A 26,948-nucleotide genomic window follows, 5' to 3' on the forward strand; every position below is an offset into this window, starting at 1 on the left:
TATCCAAATGACTTGCATCATTCAGATATGCCCTTAGACCAATTGTATATATCCCTTCATTTTAAGAAGTTGAATGTTTTTTATTATTTCCTGTGACATCACATGTATTCAATCTTTCATGTGTGAATTGACCTATTATCTCTAACAGTAACACAGCTAAAACATTTCTGTCTTATACTGTGTTTGAAATTATATGGATTTTCACTTAAGTATCAAGACTTGTAAAAAATACAAAATGAAATTGATTATTGTTCTTTCAAGGTCTGTAAAGAATTATATTTGTATTATGATGGGACTTACACTGAATGTGTAGATTGTTTTTGTTAGGCTAGCCATTTTCACAATGTTAATCCTACTGATCCATGAGCACGGGAGATCTTTCCATCTTCTGATATCTTCCTTAATTTCTTTCTTCAGACACTTGAAGTTTTCTTTTTTGTGTACAAGTCTTTAACTTAATTGGTTAGTTACACCAAGATACTTTATTTGTAACTATTTTGAAGGGTGTTATTTCCCTAATTTCTTTCTCAGCCTGTTTGTCTTTTGTATATAGGAGGACTTCTGATTTTTTTGAGTTAATTTTGTATCCAGCCACTTTACTGAAGGTGTCTATCAGTTGAAGGAGGTTTCTGGTAGAATTTTTGGGGTCTCTTAGGTATTTTATCATATCATCTGTGAATAGTGATACTTTGACTTCTTCCTTTCCAATTTGTATCCCCTTGATCTCCTTTAGTTGTCTTATTGCTCTAGCAAGGACTTCCAGAAGTATGTTGAAGAGAGATGGAGAGAGTGGGCAGCCTTGACTTGTCTCTGATTCCAGGGGCTTTAAGTTTCTCTCCGTTTAGTCTGACGTTGGCTATAGGCTTGCTGTATATTGTGTTTACCATGTTTGGTTATGTGCCTTGTATTTCTGATCTTTCCAAAACTTTTAACATGAACAGGTGTTGGATTTTGTCAAATACTTTTCCAGCATCTAAGAATCTAAGATCATGTGGTGTTTTTTTCTTTCAGTTTGTTTATATGGTGGATTACATTTGTGGATTTCCATATATTGAACCACCCCTGCATGCCTGAGATGAAGTCTACTTGGTCATGGTGGGTGATATATTTGATGTGTTCTTGGATTTGGTTTGTGAGTTCTTTCATTGAGTATTTTTTTGCATCAATGTTCATAACAGAAATAGGTCTGAACTTCTCTTTCTTTGATGGGTCTTTGTGTGGTTTATGTATCAAGTTGACTGATATTCCAGAAAAGCAAACAGTATAGACATCGGAAGTGGGAGAAGACAGGGAACAGGGCAGGAACGTATCACAGAGGGCCTTTGAAAGAATCTACCCAGTAGGGTATCAAAGCAGATGCTGAGACTCATAGCCAAACTTTGGGCAGAGTGCAGGGAATCTTATGGAAGAAGAGGGAGATAGAATTACCTGGAGAGGACAGGAGCCCCATACGGAGACCAACAATTCTAAAAAATCTGGGCTAAGGAGGGCCTACAGAGGCTAATGAATCAACCAAGGACCATTCAAGGAGAGGACATCTGCTCAGATATAGCCCATAGATAGCTCAGTCTCCATGTGTGTTCCCTAGTAAGAGGAGCAGATGCTATCTCTGATTTTGGACTCAGTGGCTTGGTTTTTGATCACCTCCTCCTGACAGGGCAGCCTTGCCAGGCCATGGAGGAAGACAATGCAGCAAGTCTTGATGGGACTTGATAGGGTATGGTCAGATAGTAGGGGAGGAGGACCTCCACTATCAGTGGACTAGGGGACGGGGCTTAGGGAGAGAAGTAGGAGGGAGAGTAGCACCAGCAAGGGGGCTATAGCCGGGATACAAAGTGAATAAGTTGTAATAAATAATAAAAAATACATAATGACAGTACAGTTTTTTTTCCAGGAACTGAAAATTTTACGCCTTTTATGTTAATCTGTACACTGTTTATTTCGCTACTAACATGAGTTTCTCCTACTTTGTCATTGGGGTCTACTATTGTAACATGGCATCAACCCACATGTTGCCTGATGCTTTGGGTATACATTGTGGTCAAATGCTCAGACTTCTGTGGTTGCTGCTTATGCACCACGGATGTCTGAGCATGTGTTATTGTATCTACTTTTACAACATTGCCATCTGCTTCTGGAAAAAAAAGCCATTCATTTTTTTACTCTGTTTTAAAACCATGTACCATGTCTGTCTGTCAAGATAATCACAGCATATTGTCATTTATTATTGTACTTAAAGGGGATGAGCTGTGGAGCCAAAATATATATGTCTGAATTTCAAGTTATTGGCTTTCTAACTATGGGATCTTAAATATCTCAATTTACATTTCTACTCTTTGGTGTCTGCAAAAGGCAAAGGCAATATCTCATAAATATGTGCAGATTGATACATGATTGCCTATAGAATATTTCAAATAGTGAATATAACCGTTGAGAAGTGTATGTGACAATGGCAAAGATGGTTATGATATGGTATCCTTAGATTTCTTATCATGACTATCAGCTTCATCTCTGAAGCTAACATACAAGTGCATTATGGTCAAACAATGATACTTGCAACGGTATTTAAAACATTATGGTATGACTTTATGAAATGGAAGACTCCCTCACTTGAATCAGTGAATATTTTCTTAGTTCTAACACTGTTATTTTCTGTTCTTCTATCATCTGTTTTCCTCAATATGCTTACACATATACTTTAAGGTTGTAGTCATCAACTTATTTGCTTGTAATATCTGGGAATACGGCATGGTGAAATGTTCCAACATCAGACAATTGCATGAATATGTGTTATGTTGTTGCCTTTAGCATCATTGCCAAATCTTACTGGCCTAATAATAGTCTCCTTAGGTATGTTACCGTTACCTTTATCTCTATATAGTATTCATCTTGGCATCTTCTTTTTTTTTTTTTTTTTTTGGTTTTATGTTCCTGTATCACATCCATCCAATTTTGTATTACAGTAACCATATAGGTTTTTGCTCATGCACCATGGTTGTCTGAGCATGCAGCATGCTTGTCTGCTCATACTCCATGGTTCCTGAGCAGGAATCTTAACTGCCTACTGTTATACAGAAAAAGTGTTTTATGCATTGCTTATATTTCAGTTTGTAATTCTAGCTGTTTTTTTTCCCCTAGTACATGGATCTCTGCTTCTGGAACATGACTTCATTTTCCTGTACCATCTTTATCCATTCTGATTTTTTAGATTTTATCTTATGTCACTAGACTTCCCATATATCAGAGTCCAGTGCTTAAGCATGTTCAGTGATTTCTCACCTGTTTTATCAGTGTTACCTGCTCTTATGCTGAAGGGAACTATGATTTATTAATTTCAAAATGATAGCATGTCTACTTCTTATAGCATAATTTTAACTCTTGTCATGAGATTGTATAACTATGGAACATGATCAGATGCTTTAGTACAAATTATGGCTGTTTGTGTATCATGGTCATATTGGTCTCTCTTGTCATATGTGAAATCTACTCATGGAGGAAAGCTCTTTGCTCCTGTGTCAGGGGTCACTTATAAGGCACAAAACTATATGACAGGCCATCTCAGCATGGCTTTCTTCCTCCACACCTTATCTATACATCTTAGCTCTTGTGGCGTAACTGGTATGTTACAGTATAGAATGTTTTTGTGCAGATCCTGATCAAATGTACAAATATTGCTAATGGCTTTCATCAACTCTGGATGTCCATGGTATCTCTCTATGTGTCTTGGTCACATGATTCTGAAACAAATATTCATGTATTGAGATTTTTCAGCTTTGTAACATAAGCACTGGTGAATTAGCTACTCGTGGCTATTTTCTATTCCACCTTGTCTCTTGGATCTATATGTGTGTGTGCTTATTTTCCATATTTGTATGACTGCATATCACATTCTGCTGTTTTATTGTGTTTGAAGTTTTATGATGATCTTGCACTCATTCCTCGTGATCGTCTGCTTTGTCATAAAACTGGAAATTTCTGTACCTTGACTATCACTTTGCACTCCACAATTACTTCTTTTTTTTAATAAAGATTGAGGTATTTATTAGTTATTTACTGAATAATATTTTAACGACAGTGATGATTCATGTTGATGGGTTTTTTTTTTCTTTTCTTTTTTTTTTTTTTCAATGCAGTTTATTCAGGAACCTTGAACAATCATCTGACCCTGGGGAAAGCCAGCCCACAGCTTAAATAGCCTCTGGGTAGCCAACCCCACAATTACTTCTTACTTCAATGTTTTTTCCTCCTTCTACCTCGTCAGTATCTACTGCTATAAACTGGATGCCAGCTCATGTTGCGGAACCTTCAGAGTGTGCATCGTGGTCAAATGCTCAGATTCCTGTGGTGGCTGCTCATGCACCACGGATGTTTGAGCATGCGCTACGGTGTCTACTTTTGCTACATTGCCACTTCCTTCTGGACCAAATCCATTTGTTTCTGTGATCTCTGTTTTTTTTTCTTTTACCACATCTGTCTGAGGAAGCATGGTATCATCAGAGGAGACACTCAGTGCTGTTTCTGAAGCCAGACTCTTTGGATTTGGATCATGCTTTTGTCCTTTAATTTGAGGGTCTTAAGCAAGATACTTTTCTCCCCAGTATCTCTGTTTTGCCAACTCTGAAATAATGATAATAATACTATCTCATAGGGTTATGTAAGGACTTGACAATGTGAATATAATATACTTAGCTTAGTTTCTGGCACATAGTAAATACCAAATACTTCCTGATATTATTGTATTATTTTTATTATATCTTGTTTTATATGGTCATTTAATGTTATATCACAGTTTCCTATTTTAGATGACTGTCGTCTACTCCTTTTGCAAAGCTAATTATTACTTTTTAAATAACTGATAATGCTTCTTTGAGCAAGAAGAACACCATAGTTGACTACCATTTTTACCTGTATCATAATTGGTAACATATGTTTCAAAGTATGCTTGTGTGTATTGTAAGCAAACAGCAGTACTATTTTTCTTGAACATGGGCATTTGGTAATTGGTTATTGTGTCTCTCACTATATTTTTTCCTTCTGAACCACCATATTCTTCCCACAATATGTCTTATTGATCATGTATTTAACTAGATCTTTTTCTAGTCACTATGACAAAATACCTGATAGAAGCAACTCAAGGGAACAGAGGTTCACTTGCCTTTCAGTTTCAGAAAGTACAATTTATCATGGTGGTGAAAGGATAGTAGCTGGAGCAGACTGACTTGTGGTTGAGAGAATTTTTTATATTTTTAAAAAATTTTATGTATTATTTTATTAATTAGTTTATTCACTTTGCATCTGAGCTGTAGCCCCCTCCCTAGTCCTCTCCCAACCCCACCCTCTCTCCTTCATCTCCTCCCATACCTCTCCCCAAGTCCACTGATAGGAGAGATCCTTCTCCCCTTCCCAGTTGAGAGAATTTGTAGGGTAGTTTGTTCTCATTTGGCAGCTCAGTGAAGCTGAGCGAACACACTAGGAGCAGAACCCAAATATAACTCTCAAACACTCCTCCAAGTGACCAACTTCCATTAATCAGGTCTTACGGTGTCTCCAAATAATGCCTCCATCAGGATACCATGTGTTCAAATATATAAATCTATGGGGAACATCAGGGGCAAGCGGTTGCTCATGTTGATTCAATGTCCTTGTACCATGGTAATCTCTTTGGAAAATTGGGAGTGTAAGTCCATTCTCTATTTCTGCTGGTATTGTTACCTTGGTGAAGTCTCTTAATGTCTTTTACTGAAAATATGGTTTACTTGCATCAAAAAAATTTACTTCATTTCATAGATATAGTGATGGCTCATTGCTTTTGTTGTATTTTTTCAATCTTAAGAATGTCATTTAAAGAAATGCATCAGTATGATCAATCTTCAGTGTTTAGCATTCAGTGAGTATGGGGCTTATTTTTCTGTATCTTAAATTTTAAAATATAAAACAACACATATTTACAGTTATATAAAATGTGAATTGTTTAATAATAGTTATAAATTCAACATTTATACAACTGCCATAAAATTAAAAAATTTTTAAATACTCCTAAACCTTAGAATAAGCCTATCTCTGCTCTCAGATGCTTTCTTTATCACTAGCTTGAATCTTATTTGTTTTCTTAAATTCACTTATTATACATATAATCAAATATAGATTGGTTTTCTAATTTTAAATTTATAAATATATTTATAATCTTTGTGAATTTTATCTGTGTGTGTGTGTATTTGGGGCATAAGTGCTTTGAAGGTCAGAGAACAACTTTGTGCGAAGATAACTAATAAGCTAGAGTCAGATGGAAGGGGAGAGGGACCTCCCCTAGCAGTGGACTTGGAAAGGGGCAGGGAGGAGATGAGGGAGGAAAGGTGAGATTGGGAGGGAATGAGAGAGGGGGCTACGGCTAGAATACAAAGTAAATATCCTGTGATTAATATAAAAAATAAAAATTAAAAATAAAAAATAAAGAAATAAATGATAGGTCTAAATCTTGAAAAAAAAGAAAATAAAATTAGTGTAATATTACAGAGAGAGAGAGAGAGTACAACTTTGTGGAATTAGTTCTCTCCTTCCACCTTTCCATGTGTTCCAGGGATTAATTTCAGGTTGGCAGGACCACATAAAAACTTATTTTCCTACTGAGCTGTCTTGCCGACTGAAGACAGTATCTCTTTTCCACCACTGTATAAACCTGGCTTGCTGGCAAGTGAGCTTCTGATGATTATATGCCCACCTTACATGTTACCATAGTAGTACTGACTATGAGATACCCTGATGTAGTTACTAGGTCTGAATATAGGTCCTCTTTTAAGAGAAGCAAATACTATCAACTGTTAAGCCATCTCTCTAGTCCAACACTTCAGTTGTTTTAAGATGATGCTTTTATGAATATTCTTTCACAATTTCCTTCTTGTAGTTCATAAGTTTCTTAGCAGTTTATGGATCTTATAGAAACAGTGGATCATGGTAATGGACAATAATTGTACAATTCAGTGCCAAACTGTGCTTCAAAGTAGTTTCAAATGTGCTCAGCAAACTTGCTATTATGAGACTTTGTGGGTTTTTTTTTAAACAATGAATATTGTAATATGAGCTTATTTTGGCTCTGATGTTCATTATGTTTATTAATGAGGAAATGCCCTTTTTATTATTAATGGTAACATGAAATCACTGTTTAGGGGAATGCATTTTCAAGTATTTATTTTTGAGATTCTTGGCATGTAGACTAAGAACTTGTACAATGTGCTACACAAACATGCTTTGCCCATTTTCTACTTTTTTCTCGTCCTTGGTATAATATTTTTTAGTACTCTTCTTGGCTCTTGTATCATTTCAAGAAAAAGTTCTGGTTTTTAATGTAGTCTATCTTGGCAATTTATTCTTTTATAGTTAGTACTAATCCTTTCCTACTCCAGGTTGGTAAAAATATTCAATTTTGTTGCATAGGTTTTATCATAGTTACTTTATATTTAAGCAATCAACTTATATGTAATAAGCTTTTGTATACTATAGGTGATATGCTACCTTCTTGTGTGGTGCTTAAAACAACTCATTGTCCAAGTACCAGGTATTAAAAATCAATTGTCTATATTAGCCTGTTTCTAAGTTTTCTAATATATGTTTTCTTCTTCTCTCATGACATCATTACCATTGTGCTCTAAGTGCAGTTTTTAAAATGTAATCCTTATCTTTTATTTCTAGTATAGGAAGTACACTGAGTCACTTTAGACAGAATGGATATTTTTCTAATAGTCATTCTTCAATCCATAAACACAAGTTATCATTCCACATATTTGCATTTTCTTTAATTTCTTTTATAGAAGATTTATTGTTGTCAATATATAAATATTTCACCTCCCTGGTAAAATTTACATCTCAATAACTTTTGTTGTTGTAAATTTAACTGGGGTTTTTAAATCTCATTTTCAGACAGTTTGTTATCAGTATACAATAATGCTACTGATACATGTAAGTTCCTTTTGTATTCTTCAGTGTTATAAAATTCAGTTATCGTGGCTAATAATTTCATTGTGGAGTCTTTATATGTGTAAGAGTACATTGACACCCAATAGAGCTAGTTCAATCACTTCTTTTCTATCAGAATACTGTTTATTTCTCTTGTCTAATTGAGCTTATTTGATTTCAGTATTATATTTGAAAGAAGTGGTAAATGCAGGTATCTTTTTTTCTTGATCTTAGAGGAAAAATTAGCTTTTTTCCATGGAGGATGGTATATAAAACATTTATTTTGTCAAGTACATTTTTGATGTCTACTGACACACTATTTTGGTTTTTACTTTTCATTTTGTTAATTTGCTATAGGATATTTACATATTTGCTTTATGTCGAGCCACCTCTGTATCCCAGAGATCTTTTGATCATGGTGAATGACACTTTTAAAGTGTTTTAATTTGGTTAGCTGAAGATTTATTATTAGGAAAATTGACCTTTGATTTTCTTTTCTTATAGTAAGTATTCTTATCTAGTTTTATATCATTGTAATATAAAATTATTGATATATTTGAATAAAATCACAAAGACTCCAAATAGCCAAATAATTTTGAGAAGGAAGAACAAAACTGGGGGTATCATACTATCTAGTTTACAAAGATTATTTGACAGCAGTTATGTTGGCATAGTACTAGCATAAAACAGACACATAAAAATGGACTGTGATACAAACCAGAACATTTTAACCCATGCATTTATAGTTAATTGATTTTTGACAAAGGTAATATATTAATCACCCATCTGTTACTATGACAGGATTTTTGTCATAAACAAGTAGAAAGGAAGAAAAAATGGGTCATATTTTTAGTTCATGGTTGGCTCATTCCATTTTTGTGGTACTGAAGTGAAGCCAAACATTGTGTTGAATAGGGCCAGAAGATAGAATGACTATCACTATATGGTATCCAGGAAGTATAAATAAAAACAAAAGGTCTTTTGACAATAAATTATTTTCAAAGGCATGACCTTCTTTGAAAGTTCTTATTGCCAACCATCAAATTGTAAATCTACTTGTAGACTGACAAGTTAATTGGGTCAAATTTTTCTAATACATCCATTTCTCAATTATTGGACCCACCAGATTGTATTGATGTAGTTTATTATCATCTCTCCCAATTACATATGTATGAAAAGATACATGTGTTATAACTCAGAGTAAAGCTGGTAGGATAATGGTTTTGAGAGAAAGCTTTAAGTTTTTAAGGCAAAATATGGAGAAACGTTTTTTCTGTTTTAAAATTATTTTTATTTCAGTTTATTGACTTTACATTCTAAGGATGCCTCCTTTCTACTCTTCTCCAAGTACCCCTTTTCCCTCCTTCTACTTTCTCCTCTCCCTTTCACCACAGAAAATGGGAATCCCTCTCCCTACTTATCAACCCTCCCCAACACATCAAGTCACATCAAGACTGCCCATATCTACAGCTCCTGAGTCCAGGCAAGGCAGCCCTGCCAGGAGGAAGTGATCCAAAAGTGGGCAATAGAGTCCATATTAGAAACAGCTCCCCCACCTCACTCACCAGGCGCCCCATATGAAGATCAAGCCCATCAGCCACATATGTGCAAGGGGCCTAGGTCCAGACCATGCATATTCCTTAGTTGATGTCTTAGTTTCTGTAAACCCCCATATGACTAGGTTAGTTGTCTCTGTTGGTATTCTTGTGAGGTTCCTGTCCCCTCCAGGTCCTTCCATATTTTCCCGAGCACCTCCGCAAGACCCCTGAAGCTCTGCCTCATGCTTGGCTGCAAGTTCCAGGATCTGTCCCAATCTACTGCTGGCTAGAGCCTCCCAGAGATTAGGCAAATTAGGCTCCTGTCTGCAAGCATAGCAGAGCATCATTAATAATGTTAGGGGCTGGCTTTCTACTGTGGGGTGGGTCTCAGGTTAGGCCAATTATTAGATGGGCATTCCCTCAATCTTTGTTCCTTCTTTATCCCTGTACTTCTTGTAGGAAGGGTAAATGTGTTGATGTTTTGATTTATAATATGTAAACATGTTTTTGTTATAATTTCAAGTTGGGGATTTTAGTTTGCCCATACCCATTAAGTATCTCGCATGGAGTGTGGTCTTTGCCAGCTGGAATTAGCTGAATTCTGAGGACTTTGAGGGATATAAATATAAGAGCCCAGAAGAAAAAGGAGCAGATGTTTGCAGGACTATTTGCTGCTGGTTCGTCCTGCTGCTGTATTTACTGTTTGCTGATTTGCTGGTTACCTGGACTTATGGATTTCCTGACAGCTTACATTGGTATTGCCTCCCCTCAAAGAGTCCTAGGACCCTACCCAGCAGAAAATAGCAAAGAGAACTCCTCCCTCTTCTTTCTTTCTCACCTAGCATTGTGGTGTTGGAAGGGGGGTAGCAGCATTTAAGAACCCTATATAGTTTTGTTAAATAGTCTAAGCCTACAGGTAATTTTTGGATCACAGGTTTTGTCAGTGGGTAATTGTTACCCTTCTTCCACTAGTCCTGCCTGGCTAGGAGGTGGTCACTTCAATTTTCATGTCTCCTCCTGCACCCCAGCACCTTGGTAGGAATCTCAGCTAGAGTCACGTACATATCCTCCCAGGAGCTTGCCTTGCTTTAGGCCTCCAGCTTGACAAAGAGATATCTCCCTTCACAATTAATCTGGTGCTTTCTCAGAAAATTGGCAAATAGTTTTACTTCAAGACCCAGCTATACCACTCCTGGGCATATACTCAAATGATGCTCCACCATGCAAGACCATTTGCTCAACTATGTTCATGGTGGCTTTTTTCATAATAACAAAAAACTAGAAACAACGCAGATGTCCCTCAGCCAAAGAACAGATGCAGAAATTGCGGTACATTTACACAATCGAATAATATTCAGCTATTTGAAAAAATGTATCAAGAAATTTACAGACAAATGGCTGAAACTAGAAAACATCATCCTAAGTGATGAGCTAGTCATCCCAAGTGATCCCCTAAGTGATCCCAAGACCCAGAAAGATACACATGGTATGTACTTACTTATAAGCAGATATTAGACCTATAGTACAGGAAAACCAGACTACAATACACAGTCCCAAAGAAAATGAGTAACAAGGAGAGCCTAAGGGAAGATGCCAGAATGTCACTCAGAAGAGTAAATAGAATAGATAGCAGAAGTGAATGAAGAGAGGGAAATGGGCAGGAGATGAAATGGAGATGAAACCAAGGGTAGGGATCAGATGTGGGGAGAACAGGGGTAGGAGGTGGAAGGGCTAGAAACAAGAGGGGAAACTTTTCTTTAAAAGACTTTGCAGACATAGGGGAATTTTCTTGTCATCAATGAAGGATTTAAAGGCAAGAAGTGAAAGGTTTACAAAAGAAAATTATCTTCAGACTTTATCTTTGAGTATAATAGGGCAGTCAGAGTTGTATAGTCATGAGCTCAACAAAATAGCAATTTTCCCAATAAATGTTTTATTGAATGCTTACCATATGCCAGGCATTGGCTTCTAGCCCAGAGTTGGAAATAAAATCCCTTTACTAATGAAGCTTATATTTAGTGGGAGAAATGAACAATGAGAAAATAAATATTATTGTAGGTTGTAACAGAGGGAGCTCAAGTAAAATGAAACTGAATCAGTGGTTAGAACAAGGAAGTGGAGAAAAACACAGTTTCATAGCAGAAAACTGTTATCTGACTAGAATTTGAAAGCAAGTTTGAGAGTGATTCATATAGATACACGAGGGAAGAACATTATGATAGGAGGAAGAATAAAGTCAATGTGCCTAAAACAGGAGCCATGGGCACTTTCAGGGAACATCAAGAAAGCAAGTGTGGTCTAGTGTTAAGGAGGAGAACAAGAGGGTTAAAGAGGTGATTCAGTGGGAGCTAGTGGTTAGATCATGTAGATAGTTCAGGTCATAGCAAGTACAGTGGAGCTAATGCAACTGCACCATGAAAGCTTGAGAAAGGGTCAGGCTCAGTCTCAGGTCACCATGTAGATAAATGGATTACAAAGGGCAAAAGTGAGAGTACAGTGACAAGTTAGGCTGTTTTCTGCTGCCAACATAGAACAAATAGAATATCTGAGGTGGAGTGATCTAGAAAGGAAAAAAGGTTAATAAAGGTCATTCTGGAGGCTGAAAAGTCCGTGAGCCTCTGCATAAGGACTCATATGGATTAAGTTCATGGTGGAAAGCCTAAGATAAAGGACTGTGTGCAAAGGAGGGCAAGCACCAGAGAGGGCTTGCTTCGTAGCAGCCTGCTCTCATGGGAAAGAAAGGCAGTATTGATTTATTTATCAGAGATCTAGCTAAAAAACACAGACATCCCCATGTCCAGTGTCCTAGTATTCCAAACCTCAATGAGAATTTTGGTGGGAAAAAAATCAACAGAGGATGATGTTAATGAAGAAATAGAAATGTCGATATATATATGTGGGTTAGAGAGTAGGTGGAGAAAGAAGACCTTCGTCTATTATTTTTCTCTCCACTGATTCTATTCTTAGCTGTTTTGTTCCCTTGGATTGGTGCCTGGCATATAAGGTGGTGCTTCATAAATTCTGAGTTAAGAACAAGAAGATTTCAGAGTGAAAATACTTGACAGTTATGGACTCATGTAATTTACATAGTAAGTGTGATGCTTTATTCTATAATTGATATATCTCCATTAGTTATTACTATATTATCTAATCATAACTATCAATGTTTTATAGGTTATAAGGTTGAGTCATACAATTTTTCCAAAATCAGATTTCTATGTGGCTTATCAAGGACAGTATCCGAGTGAGAGAGCTTTGATGCTAAGTTAGTGATAACCGAAGTCAAATAATTGATACTTTGTTTTATAGTATCTGGGAAAATTCCAGCAGACATAACCCCAGATTATAAAAACAGTGGAGTTGGTAGAAAGAATTTTAGTATGATCTGATTGGTAAGAACTGAGATAAACATGTTTTAGGAATTCCAGAGGAAGACTTGACTGTATCTGTATTGTATACACAGAAGCTTCTCAAGTGCTTATAAGATGAACTTGCATTTGGATGAGATCCATCAGCGTACTTCCTGTACAAGTGTTAGGATCATCACATTACATATACTATTTTATCTATGTATAGTCCTTATACTGACATCTCTAATTTTCATTGAAGAAGGGGGAATCTTTAAAGCCGTACACAGCTAGAACTTGTCAGTTCCCAATAGCCTCTAGATTAAGTAGGTTACAAAGTCTCCCCTGCAACTCTATCATTTATAGCATCTTACATAATATAGGGTTCTACCTGTGTCATGATAATATCCATATATTCATTTGCTGTTATTAAAATACCCATTATTTGTCAGACACTCTGCTATGTATTACTCATGTAGCAACTCTCTGTTGTATTGGCAAATTCTGGATCCACAGGTTCAATCAACCACAGATTGAAAATATTTTTTAAAAATCATGTCTGTGGTAAATATGTACAGACATTTCCCACAGATTCAACCAACCATAGACTTAAAATATTTTAAAAGTTCATGTCTGTGCTGATTATGTGTAGGTATTTTCTCATTATTTCTTCAGCAACATAATGAGGGATTGAATTAGTACTGTATTATGTGTATGCGTGATCTTGAGAGATCATTTAAACTATTTAGGAGGATGTGCATAGGTTCGGAGTAAATGCTGTGCCTTTCTATGCAAAAACTTGAGTGTTGGAAGATTTTTAATATTTGGAAATCTTGGAATAAACCCCTTATAGATGCCAAGGTAGAATTACATATTTCAGAATAAAATAAATAGAAATCATAGTTCACACTGGCCTTAAACAGTATGGTGGACAAGGATAATAAGGTGATATCAAGGATATCAAGGTGATATTTGAATGAAAACTTCAAGGGCTCAAGGAAAAAAAAACATTCTGGAAATTGCATGAAAGCAAGCTCTAGGTAGAATATATAGCAGTGCAAATGCATTTTGATAGGAATGTGCCTGACATTGTAATGGGTTGCAGTGAATTCACAGTGGCTGAAGTAAAGTACCTGACAGGATTGTAAGCAAGGGTCAGGTTTGCAAGCTACTATGGGTTACACCATGTTTGGTCTTATAAATTACAGGTTCTAAATATATTTTGAAGTTTTTTATTTACTCATTCTTTTAAGAGAGCATGATATAGAAAGTGTATCTTGAACATATCTACCTTCACTCCTCTTCTCTAACTCTTCCCATATACCCCTATATTATTCCCCTTTTAACTTCATATTTGTTTTTATGGTTGTTTTTTTATTAATTTCTATTATTTTTCCTGTTCTCCTTCATAGAACTATCTCTTTGTTTTTAATTAATTTATATATATTTTTAAAAAATTGAAAATAGCACATTTATTTAAATGTGGACAAGTATATGCATATATTTTTATTTCTTGTATTTTTGATAGTACAATATCACTAAATCATGTCTATTTTCTTTTTCCTTTTCCCAACCCTCTCATGTTATGTCTTGCTGTCCTTCAAATTCATGACCTCTTTTTCCATCATTATTGTTTTTGTTACTGCTGCTACTGCTGCTGTTATTAGTGGTGGTGGTGGCAGCAAACACGCGCAAATGTGTGTATGTGTGTGTGTGTGTGTGTGTGTGTGTGTGTGTTTGTGAATTCAACTCTCAAAACATATAAGAAATACTATATATAATGAGGCTCTTGAATTGCCAGCTTTGGACAAAGTGAGATGTGATGTAACTCAGAAACCTAAAAGTTTACCTTGCTTGCTATATGGAGAACAGATTTGCTGCTTAGGTGAGCAAGGCCAGTCTTAGATAATTTTGTGAAGAAGTAATGGATTAGGTTGTGTTGGAATAAGTGATTACTACTGGCTTTATTCTAGGAATGTTTCATTCAGAATCGAATAACAATTGAATTTCTGAGAGCCTGAATGTAGAAAGAGTTTGAATGTAAAAGAAGTCAAGAATGGTATCAAAGTCTGCACACTGAGCAAACGAAAGGGTAAAAATGTTATTACCCGAGGGAGAAAATTTTAGGAGGCCCAGGCCTGTGTAGGTATGGGTGGAGGGTATCTGAATGTCATGCTGAACATCTTATGTCTAATAGCTATAAGCCCGTATGGCTTTACTGCCTCCTATGAGCTGTACTCTTACGAATATATAGCATTCTTTTCTCTGTCTTATAATGTGGTTGATTGACTTTGTCACACAATTTAAAAGAAAATATAATATTTTCTTTTCTTTCTTTGATTATTAGTTTTCTCAGTATCCATAACATTATATGCTCTACTGTTATAGTCTACAGTTCATGCACCAAGGGTTTGTACATTACACTTATATGGTCATACATTACAATAAATTATTCACTATAGGCATTATTACCCTACAAACATCATTTGTTCACTACAGCCACTTTTAATATGTATCTTGTTTGTTCACTACACACTTTTAATGTGTCTACCATAGCGAAAAAGATTGACTAGTGAAAAGTAGCCATAGATATTGATTTTTTGTTTCGTTGTCGTAATGGTCAACTGCCATAACTATCTGTTCCTATGTCATGTCACCTAAATCCTGAATTTTGTTACCCTGACACAAACACTATGTTCTTATATCATCATGGTTGAGGACAAGTATATCAAAACCTTATGGATCTCAATATTTTCAGTTTATTCACAATGCTCACTCAAAAAAAAATCACCACATATATTGTAAATATTTGGGTTAATTTTTGAAAATTATCCTTTTATCTATGCGTGTGACTTGGGTGTATGCTTATCTAATGCTAACTGCTAATGTGAGGCATTTCGCTATCTATATACCAGACATCAATTCTGCTCTGTGAATATTTGCTAACTTTAGTAGGAGACGTTTTATTTTTTTTCTCCAAATTATAGTTAAAAGCTTTTAACAAAAAATGTGTCTTCTTAGCCATTTTATGAAACAGTAACTTTCTTCCTTCCTTCCTTCCTTCCTTCCTTCTTCTTTCTTTCTTTCTTTCTTTCTTTCTTTCTTTCTTTCTTTCTTTCTTTCTTTCTTTCTTCTTTCTCTTTGAAACAGGGTCTCTCTACATAGCTCACCATCCTGGAACCTACTCTGTCAACCAGGCTAGCTATCACCAGACTCACAGAGATCAACATGCCTCTTTCTCCCATGTGCTGGGATTAAAGGCATGATGCCTGGCATCATCTTAACTATTTCAAAATACATACTTCAGCAATGTTAAATATATCCATATTGTTGCTAGTAATTTAGTCACATGTTTTAATGATACATCATGCCTTTTTTGCTATATTTTTTTGGTGTGTATATGTTTGTGTATGTGCATTATGCTAATTTGATCTACTTTTACAAGGTACACTAATCAAGCAAGTATAATAAATATTTCTTTATAATCAACTACTAATCACTTTTATATACTGGAAATTTCATACTTGTCATTTAAAAAGTCATAGATTATTTGAATGCATGATTACCCTACATGCATCTAGGTTGATCCACTACTTTTTTAGCTTTCATTAATATACTTCAATAAATACAAGAGTACAAGTATCTGGTACAAAGATTTCATTTTCTTTGAAATCTTAGTATATTATTAGTAGAATTGATTGATCATATGTAATATCTTTTTTTGTTTTGGTAGAACCTCTATATTGTTTTCCATAATAATTAATATTAATCTGCAATCCTACCAACAGTATATAAAAATATTCCCTGATTATTTTTTGATTTTGCAACATGACCAGAGGGTAAGGGAAGTCTCTAATTTCTTTGGAAACTCAGTTGTGTCATGTGAAAATGTTTTTTGTTTTGGTCCTAAGTGTGGGATGTGGGAATGTCCCCCCACCACACACACACATAAAACAGTCCCCCTCACCCCCTCAGAAAATAGCCCCTGTGAATAGTTCAGTGTTGTTTGTCAGCTGAAAAATACCTCATTGTGGAGCATGATTTTGTGAGCTGAAAAACATCCTCATGTGATCTCTGAGGTGGGATAAGTAGAAGCCCACAGACAGTGAGATAGCACTTTGGCATCTCTGCATTTTGCAATGGTTTGCACTACTTTGCTGTTTTTCTCATAGAGAAATGTTTCAGAGTACTTTTCTTTTTAAAATTATATATATATTATTTATTACAATTTATTAACTTTGTATCATGGATATAGCCCCCTGCTTTATCTCCTCGCAGGGGCCACCTCTGGGGGTGCAGCCTTGCCAGGCCACAGAGGAAGAGGATGCAGCCAGCCTTGATGAGACCTAATAAGCTAGGGTTATATAGAAGAGGAGGAGAACCTCCAGAATACTTTTTTTTTCTGCTTTGGCAGAGTTTTTCCGCTTAGGTGGACTCATGCCATTTGGAAAGAGGCTGGCTGAGGAGTACTACCTCTGCTGCTGCTGCTGCTTCTGCTGTGGATTGCTGCTTTGCTGTTTGACTGGATTGCTGATATCCTGACAACTGAGACTGCTATATCCCCAAAGAACCCAGTAACTCTAACCAGCAGGAAGTAGCTAAAAGAGAACAGCCATTTTCCTTACTGATCTCTTACCTAAAGTCAGGGTTTGGAAGGGAAGTAGAGGCATTTAAGAACCTTAAATAAAATAAGTGTTTGAAAAATCTAAGCCTACATGAGGGATTTTGATGATATTCATTCTGAGGTTAAATAATACCTGATTTTGATTCTGATTCAATTTTTCCTGGTGGTCACTGAAATAGACCATTTTTCTTTTGATTTCTGATTCAGTGAATGTCTGTTTAGTTGTAAACTCACTTTTTTTTTCTTTTAGTTCTTTATGTACACTGGATGTCAGTTCCTGTTATCAAATATAGTTTTTCAATTCTGTAGTTGCCTCTTAATTCTGTTGACTTTTCTTTTGTGTTTACAAGTGCCCTATTTTTTTGTTTATACATTTTGCGGGCTTTGTGGGAGAATTTTTTATATATTGTTGGTAGGACTGTAAATTAATACAATCATTATGGAAAAATATAGACATTTCACCCAAACAAAAATAGATATTATATATGAACAATCAATCCTACTACTGGGTATATACTCAAAGAAAGTAAAATCTTTGTACCAGATACTTGTAATCTGCTTTTACTATATCTTGAATGAGAACATACATAGATCTCAGATTATAAGATTTGTGATAATCCTGTGGCTAGTCCTGCGTCCACTCTGGTAGAATTTACTATGATAATGGCCACACTCACCTGCTCCATCTTAGTATCGAATTCTCCAGTCCAATTACCTAAAATATAGCTAGACAATTGTTTAGACAGATTTGCAGCACAGGGAAAATTCTCATGTTGTATGCTAGTGACTCAAAGTCTAGCATACTTTCTTTTTTTTTACATTTTCTTTTTTTATTTTTATTTTTTTTTATTTTTTATCAGTTACATTTTATTAACTCTGTATCCCAGCCGTGTCCCGATCCCTCATTCCCTCCCAGTCCCTCCCTCCCTCTCTCATCTCCACCGTGCCCCTTTCAAGTCCACTGATAGTGGGGACCTCCTCCCCATTCATCTGATCCTGTTTTATCAGGTATCTTCAGGACTGGCTGCAAAGCCCTCCTCTGTGGCCTAACAGGACTGCTCCTCCCTTCGGGGGTGGGGAGACAAAAGAGCCAGTCATTGAGTTCCTGTTAGAAATAGTCCTTGTTCCCCTCACTTTGGGAAACCAATTGGTTACTGAGCTACCACAGGCTACATCTGAGTGGAGGTTCTAAGTTATACTTTCATTGACAGCCAGGTTGAGCGATTTGCCATAGTGTATCAATTTGCTCCTGCACAAGGTCAATCCTCTGATTGAACACCATCAAGCCTCCTTTTAGTTGAGCATTAATTCCTTTTTGTACATCTAAGGCATGAGCTACATTGGCTAAAAGATTATTCAGGGTCTGAGCAGTCTGCACAGTATGACTCATGGCTAATGCCACGGTGGTAGCTCCAACAGCTGCCAATGAGATGGCAGTAACAGTGGCGGCTGTAGTTCCAAGATCCCTTTTCTGTCTGAAGAGAGTCATAGCGTGAGGGGCATCACCATGGATTGCTGCAGCCATGAATCATCTGAAGGAATGGGCGGGCATGGTAGCGTTAGCAGGCCTTCTGGTGTTGGTCTCCTTGGTTTGCCTGTGGTGTATATGCAAGATTAGAGTCTCACAACAGCGTAATGCAGCCATGATCATTCAGGCCTTTACAGCCATTGAAGCAGGACAGTCTCCCCAAGCATGGTTGGCTACCATAAAAAGCTAAAATGTTATGCTCGGAATGAGAGGCTAAGCACTGCACTCAGAGTCAGCCGCTTTCGACCCAGAGAAGCGCAAGTCTGATTGCATGAGGGTTGATGCCCCAGGTCCCGCCTCTGAGAAAAAGGTATCAGACGGGTCTGATGCTCTTTGCGTGGATGACACCTAAATGAACATCGGTACAAAGTCCCAATTTATTTCTAATATCAGAGATCAGACCTCTACTCTTGCCTGCTGTGTCTAAAACAAAAAGGGGGAACTATAGAGAGCTGCGTAATGCCGCGCCTTAAAGGTGGAGCTGGTTTCCGCCTTCCACCTTCCCGATGGTGAGTGCTCTCTGTCACAAACAACTCCACATTTGGCTAAGGCTGAGGATCTGGCTTGCTTCCATGTATGTGGACCTATCTGCATTACCCACGTGGCACGCTGGGGTTGGCTACCCAGAGGCTATTTAAGCTGTGGGCTGGCTTTCCCCAGGGTCAGATGATTGTTCAAGGTTCCTGAATAAACTGCATTGAAAAAAAAAAAAAAGATTTGTGGATTATGATTTTCTGACATATATAATGACCAAATGATTTTATTTCATAAATCTCTTCTTATATATAACAGTAATATTTTGCTAACAAAATATTTGTTAACAAAATTATATGATTCTTGGAGTGCAAGATTATGCTCAATCTTTTCTGATATATATGTATATACATATATATTATATATACATTATATTATATATTATACATTCTATTATATATACATATATATGTACATATATACATATATAATAGATAATGGTTATTTAAGCATCATGTTTTTAGTTATGATTTTACATATTATTGACTTTATATATGCTATATCATATATAATTTATATATACTTTTTTCATTTTCATTTCCTAATAGCATTTATTATTCAAATCACATCATTTTCTTCCATCCTCAGATGACCATTTGTTTATAATCTGAATAGAAGTCAATATTTTCAACTAAGTTTATTTGAGTATCAATGATCTCAGTGGGAAATGTTTGTGGTATGTAAAACTGGCAACATAACCTTGAAGATCATATAACAATGATGAAAATAAACCCAACACACCCTTCATATATCTGCCATGGCCTAAGATTCCCATACTTACATTACACACACACAACATGCTTTTTGAAATAAATCTCATTACTGTAACATTATCTAATACCTCTAAATAATTCTCTTAGAAGGCAGTTCTTCAAGATGATGTGACATATAGTAAATATGGGAACATGAAGAAGCATGGAACTTTAAACAATATATACATACATAAATACATTCTATTGAGCATTTTGTCATTAACTAATTACTGACAACCATGCAAGGCTGAAAACAAACATTTTATATATCATAATTTTATATGCTATATCATAATCTTTTTGTATGTCATGAGGAGTTATATCTATGTCATTTATTTTATTATTATTTGCTGCTTATTTAAGATCATTTATACATATTCCATAGTTATATACATGGAAAGCATATATGTCACTTATCAGTAATGTCACTTATCAATGACATTTTCATTTATTTCAAATGTTCAACTTCTCTTTAACCAAGATTATTACTCATGAATACTGAACATGCCTATGATCATGTGTTTATGGTTCTTATTCTATAGTTTAATTCTACATTCTAGGCTTTATATTGTTATCAATGATTTTTTTTTCCTGTGGAGTAGTAGTCAAGTCATATGTTATGACTACACAAGAATTAGCCCTTGTAAAAATGTTCATAAGTAATTAGGTAGTAATCTGGTCCTATGGACATTTGAGTATATATCAACAATATTATTTAAGCCCACAGTTGTCTAATTATGTAAGTATATTTTATCACTTACATGATATGTTTTTCTGAACTGTACTAATCTTGATCATTCATGTAAAATGTCCAACAAGTCTTGTTTAGTTCATGAATCATCAATCTTATGCAAGCTCTATTAGCTTAACTCAAGAAATAATGTTTTTGTGAGATACCAAGGTCGTAAGAATCATTACGATTTTCATGCCTGATGTGGCCATTGAATCATATCAGAAGTCAATGTTATTCATTTAGCACTATGATTCCTCATACACCTATTACAGATCCATAAAGATGGACTAGAATAGAACCTAATGGCCTCTTTGTAAGAATAGAGTACATTTAAAAGTGGCCTTATTTCTTTAATCTCAGCACTCGGGAGTGAGACACAGACAGATCTATGTGAGTTTGAGGGCAACCTGGTCTATAAAATCAGATCTAGGGCAGCCAAGGCTACAAAAAGAACAACTGTCTTGAAAAGTCCATAAGGAGGCAGGGGAGGCTTATTCCTTTAATTAATTAGAATACTTCTCCAGATGGGATATATTTTATGGATTGTTCATTTACTTAATATTTTTTTAAAAAATGTTACATATACATCCACTGTCTCTGAAATAACTTAAAAATATTGGTTTTGGTCTGGATTGATTAATTTCTCAAATTAAGATAATAAGTAGGTATAATTTCACTGGCTGTTTAGCTAACCTCATATCTTATAAATTGTTTATAGTATAGAGTTCATGAAACAATTGTTGTTTTCAGTATATAATCCAAATTACTAATTTTTTCTTATTTATTTATTCATTTTAAATTTTATTTTGTTTTATTAATTATACTTTATTCACTTTTTATCCCTCCATAAGCCCCTCCCTCCTCCCCTCCCAGACCCACCCTCCTTCCCCCTTCTTCATGCACACCCCTCCCCAATTCCACTGATAAGGGAGGTCCTCCTCTCCTTCCTTCTGATCTTAGTCTATCAGATCACATCAGGAGTGGCTGCATTGTCATCTTCTGTGGCCTGGTAAGGCTGCTTCCCCCTCAGGGGGAGGTAATCAAAGAGCAGGCCAATCAGATTATGTCAGAAGCAGTCCCTCTTCCCATTACTATGTAACCCACTTGGGCACTAAACTGCCATGGGCTATATCTGTGCAGGGGTTCTAGGTTATCTCCATGCCTGGTATTTGGTTGGAGTATGAGTCTCTAGGAAGACCCCTGTGTTCAAATTTTCTGGTTCTGTTGCTCTCCTTGTGGGGTTCCTGTTCTCTGGATCTGGAGATGACAGAAATTTTTTTCTTTGAAAAAAAAAAACAATTTATTATTTATTACAATTTAGTCACTTTGCCTGCTAGCTGTAGGCCCCTACCTCCTTTTATCCCAGTCCCACCCTTACTTCCTTTTCTCCCCCATCTTATGTTCCTCCCCTAGTCCACTGATAGGGGAGGTCTTCCTCTTCTACATTCTGACCCTAGCTTATCATATCCATCAGAACTAGCTACAAACTGTTCCTTTTTATGTTTATTAATTATTTTTACTAATTATAGTTTATTCACTTTGTATCCCCCTGTACCTCCCTCCCTCCTCAACTCCCAATCCTATCCTCCCTCCCTCTTCCTCACCCAGGTACCTCCCCTAGTCCACTGATAAATGGGGTCCACCTCCCCTTCCCTCTGATCCTAGTCTATCAAGTCTCATCAGGAGTGGCTGCATTGTCTTCCTCTGTGGCATGGTAAGGCTTCTCCTCCTTCAAGAGGAGATCAAACAGCAGCCCAGTCATTTCCTGTCAGAGACAGTCCCTGTTCCCACTACTGTGGAACCCACTTGGACACAGAACTGCCATGGGCTACCTCTGTGCAGGGGTTCCAGGCCATCCCCATGAGTGGTCCTTGACTGGAGTATCAGTCTCAAAAAAGACCCCTGTACCCAGACTTTTTGCATCTGTTGCTCTCCTTGTGGAGCTCCTGTCCTCTCCAGGTCTTAATATCTTCCAATTCTTTCATAAGATTCCCTGTACTCTGCCCAAAGTTTGGCTGAGTCTCAGCCTCTGCTTTGATATCCTGCATGTCAGAGCCTTTCAGAGGCCCTCTGTGGTAGGCTCCTGTCCTGTTTCCTGTTTTCTCCCTGTCCCAATGTCCATCCTCTTTGTCTTTCTGAATGAGGGTTGATCGTCTTACCCAGGGTCCTCCTACTTTTAGCTTCTTTAGGTGTACAGATTTTCATATGTTTATCCTATATTATATGTCTAATATCCACTTATGAGTGAGTATATACCCTGTGTGTCTTTCTGCTTCTGGGATAGCTCACTCAGGATGATCGTTTGCAGTTCCCACCATTTACCTGCAAATTTCATAATTTCCTTGTTTTTTATTGCTGAGTAATATTCCACTGTGTAGATTTACCAAAATTTCTGTATCCATTCCTCAACTGGGGGTCATCTGGACTGTTTCCATCTTATGGATATTACAAATAAAGCTGCTACAAACAAGGTTGAGCAAATGTCCTTGTTGTATACTTGAGACTCTTTTGGATATATGCCTAGGAGTAGTAGAGTTGGATCTTGAGGAAGCACTATTCCTAATTATCTGAGAAAGCGCCAGATTGACTTCCAAAATGGTTGTACACATTTCCATTCCCACCGGCAGTGGAGGAGGGTTCCGCATCCTCTCCAGAATGTGTTGTCACTTGAGTTTTTCATCTTAGCCATTCTGATGGGTCTAAGGTGAAATCTCAGGGTCCTATTGATTTTCATTTCCTTGATGACTAAGAACTTTGAACATTTCTGCAATTGTTTCTCTGCCATCTATATTCCTCTATAGACAATTCTCTGTTTAGCTCTTTTCCCATTTTTTAATTGGATTACTTCGTTTTTTGCTTTTCAGCTTCTTTAGTTCTTTATATATACTGGATATTAGCCCTCTGTCAGATATAGTGTTGGTGAAGATCCTTTCCCAAACCGTAGGCACTCATTTGGTTTTTTTTTTATTAATTACACTTTATTCACTTTGTATCCCCCATAAACCCCTCCCTCCTTCGCTCCTGTTCCCACCCTCCCTCCCCCTTCTTTATGCATGCCCCTCCCCAAGTCCACTGATAAGGGAAGTCCTCCTCTCCTTCCTTCTGATCTTAGTCTATCAGATCACATCAGGAGTGGCTGCATTGTCATCTTCTCTGGCCTGGCAAGGCTGCTCCCCCCTCAGGGGGAGGTGATCAACCCACTTGGACACTGAACTGTCATGTGCTACATCTGTGCAGGGGTTCTAGGTTATCTCCATGAATAATCCTTTGTTGGAGTATGAGTCTCTGGGAAGTTCCCTGTGTTCAAATTTTCTGGTTCTGTTGCTCCCCTTGTGTGGTTCCCGTACTCTCCAGCTCTTACTATTTCTCACTTCTTACATAAGATTCCATGCACTCTGCCCAACAGTTTCCCATCAGGATCAGCATCTGCTTTGATAGTCTGCACAGCAGAGGCTTTCCGAGGCCCTCTATGGCAAGTTCCTAGGTTGTTTCCTGTTTTCTTCTTCTTCTGCTGTCCAACCTCTTTGCCTTTCAGGATAGGGATTGAGCGTTTTAGTCAGGGTCCTCTCTCTTGATTAGTTTCTTTAGATGGATAGTTTTTAGTAGGTTTATTCATGGATGGAGATACCTCCAGACGATCAGTTGTTGTACAGGATCATGGCAATTCTAAGGTTTTTGTTTTTCCGCATGAAATTGAAAATTTTTCTTTCAAGGTCTGTAAAGAATTGTGTTGGTAATTTGATGGGAATTGCATTGAGTCTGTAGATTGCTTTTGTTAAGATGGTCATTTTACTATATTACTATATTAATATTTACTATATTTACTATATTAATATTAGCCATGAGCATGGGAGATCTTTCCATCTCCTGATAATTTCTTCTATTTCTTTCTTCAAAGACTGAAAGTTTTTTTCATACAAGTCTTTGACTTCCTTGGTTAGAGTTCACCAAGGTGCTTTATGTCCTTTGTGGCTAATGTGAAGGGTGTTGTATCTCTAATTTCTTTCTCAGCCCATTTGTATTTTGTATACAGGAGGGCTAATGATTTTTTTGAGTTGATTTTATATCCAGCCACTTGGTTGAAGGTGTTAATCAGCTATAGGAGTTCCCTAGTAGAATTTTTAGGGTCAAACATGTATAATATTATATGATCTGCAAATAGTGATACTTTGAGTTCTTCCTTTCTGATTTGAATTTTCTTGATTGCCTTTAATTGTCTTATTGCTCTAGCAATGACTTTAGGTACTATGTTGAAGAGATATGGAAAGTGTTGACAGCTTTGCCTTGTCCCTGATTTCAGTGGAATTTAGTTTCTTTCCATTTAGTTTTATGTTGGCTATAGGCTTTCTGTATATTACCTTTACTGTGTTTAGGTAAGTCCCTTGTATTTATGATCTCTCCAGGACTTTAAACATGAATGGGTGTTGGACTTTGTCAAATGCTTTTTCGGCATATAAGGAGATGATCATGTGGGTTTTCTCCTTTAGTTTTTCATATGGTGGATTACATTGATAGATTTCCATTCATTGAACTAACCTTGCAAGCCTGGGACGAAGCCTGCTTGGTCCCAGTGGATGATATCTTTTATGTGTTCTTGGATTTAATTTGGAAGTATTTTATTGAGTATTTCTGCATCAATGTTCATAAGAGAGATAGGTCCGAAGTTCTCTATTTTTGTTGGGTCTTTGTGTGGTTTAGGTATCAAGGTAACTGTGGCTTCATAGAATGAGTTTGCTAATGTTTCTTCCGTTTCTATTTTGTGGGAAAATTTGAAGAGAAATGTATTTAGCTCTTCCTTAAAAGTCTGGTAGAATTCTGCACTGAAACCATTTGCCCTGGGCTTTTTTTTTTTTTTTTTTAAGGGAGACTGTTGATGACTGCTTCTATTTTCTTGGGGTATAGGACTATTCAATCTATTTACCTGATCTTGATTTAATTTTGGTAGATGGAATCTATCAAGAAAATTGTCCATTTCATTATATTTTCATATTTTGTGGTATATAGGGTCTTGTAGTATGACCTTAACGATTGTTTGGATTTCCTCAGTGTCTGTTGTAACGTCCCCCTCTTTGTTTCTGATTTTGCTGATTTAAATAGTTTCTCTCTGCCTTTTAGTTAGTTTGGCTAAGGGTTTGTCTATCTTCTTGATTTTCACAAAGAACCAGCTCTTGGTTTCATTGATTCTTTGATTTGTTTTGTTTCTAATTGATTGATTTAAGCCCTGAGTTTGATTATTTCTAGCTGTCTACTTTTATTTGGTGTGTCTGCTTCTTTTTTCTCTAGGGCTTTTATGTGAGCCATTAAGTTGCTTGAATGAGATGTTTCTAACTTCTTCTTGAAGGCACTTAGTGCTGTGAACTTTCCTCTTATCACTGCTTTCCTTGTGTCCTTTAAGTTTGGGTATGTTGTGCCTTCGTTTTCATTGCATTCTAGATAGATTTTAATTTTTTTATTTCTCCCCTGACCCATATGTCATTAAGTAGTGAGTTGTTCAGTTTTCATGTGAGTGTAGGCTTTTTGCTATTTCTTTTGTTTTTGAGGTTCAGCTTAAGTTCATGGTGGTCAGATAGGATACAAGGGATTATTTCAATCTTCTTGTATCTGTTGAGGCTTGCTTTGTGGCCAACTATATGGTCTGTTTTGGAGAAGGTTTCATGAGGTGCTGAGAAGAAGGTAAATGCTTTTGAGTTTGGGTGAAAGGTTCTGTAGATGTCCATGAGGTCCATTTGATTCATGACCTCTGTCAGAGTTATTGTTTCTATGTTTAATTTCTGTTTTGTTGACCTGTCCTTTGTTGAGAATGTGGTGTTGAAGTCTCCCACTATTATTGTGTGGGGGTCTATGTGTGGTTTAAGTTTTATTAAAGTTTCTTTAAAAAAAATGTGGTTGCCCTTGCATTTTTGGCATAGATGTTCAGGACTGTGATATCTTCCTGGTGGATT

The 26,948-nt window shown here is 36.5% G+C and overlaps 1 protein-coding gene across 3 annotated transcripts in view; it reads left to right on the plus strand.

Moving 5' to 3' along the window:
* Gabra3 (gamma-aminobutyric acid type A receptor subunit alpha3) overlaps positions 1-26,948 on the plus strand; it is a 288,094-nt gene that overhangs the window by 58,323 nt on the left and 202,823 nt on the right. The window contains exon 2 of one of the 3 annotated variants that reach the window (XM_060376662.1): positions 1,012-1,095. The exons of the other annotated variants lie outside the window; for them this stretch is intronic. The gene's annotated coding sequence lies outside the window, so the exon portion shown is untranslated. The remainder of the gene's footprint in view (positions 1-1,011; positions 1,096-26,948) is intronic. 3 annotated transcript variants of the gene reach the window in all.

The sequence above is a fragment of the Meriones unguiculatus genome, assembly GCF_030254825.1.
Source record: "Meriones unguiculatus strain TT.TT164.6M chromosome X unlocalized genomic scaffold, Bangor_MerUng_6.1 ChrX_unordered_Scaffold_30, whole genome shotgun sequence".
In the NCBI taxonomy this organism is placed as follows: domain Eukaryota; kingdom Metazoa; phylum Chordata; class Mammalia; order Rodentia; family Muridae; genus Meriones; species Meriones unguiculatus.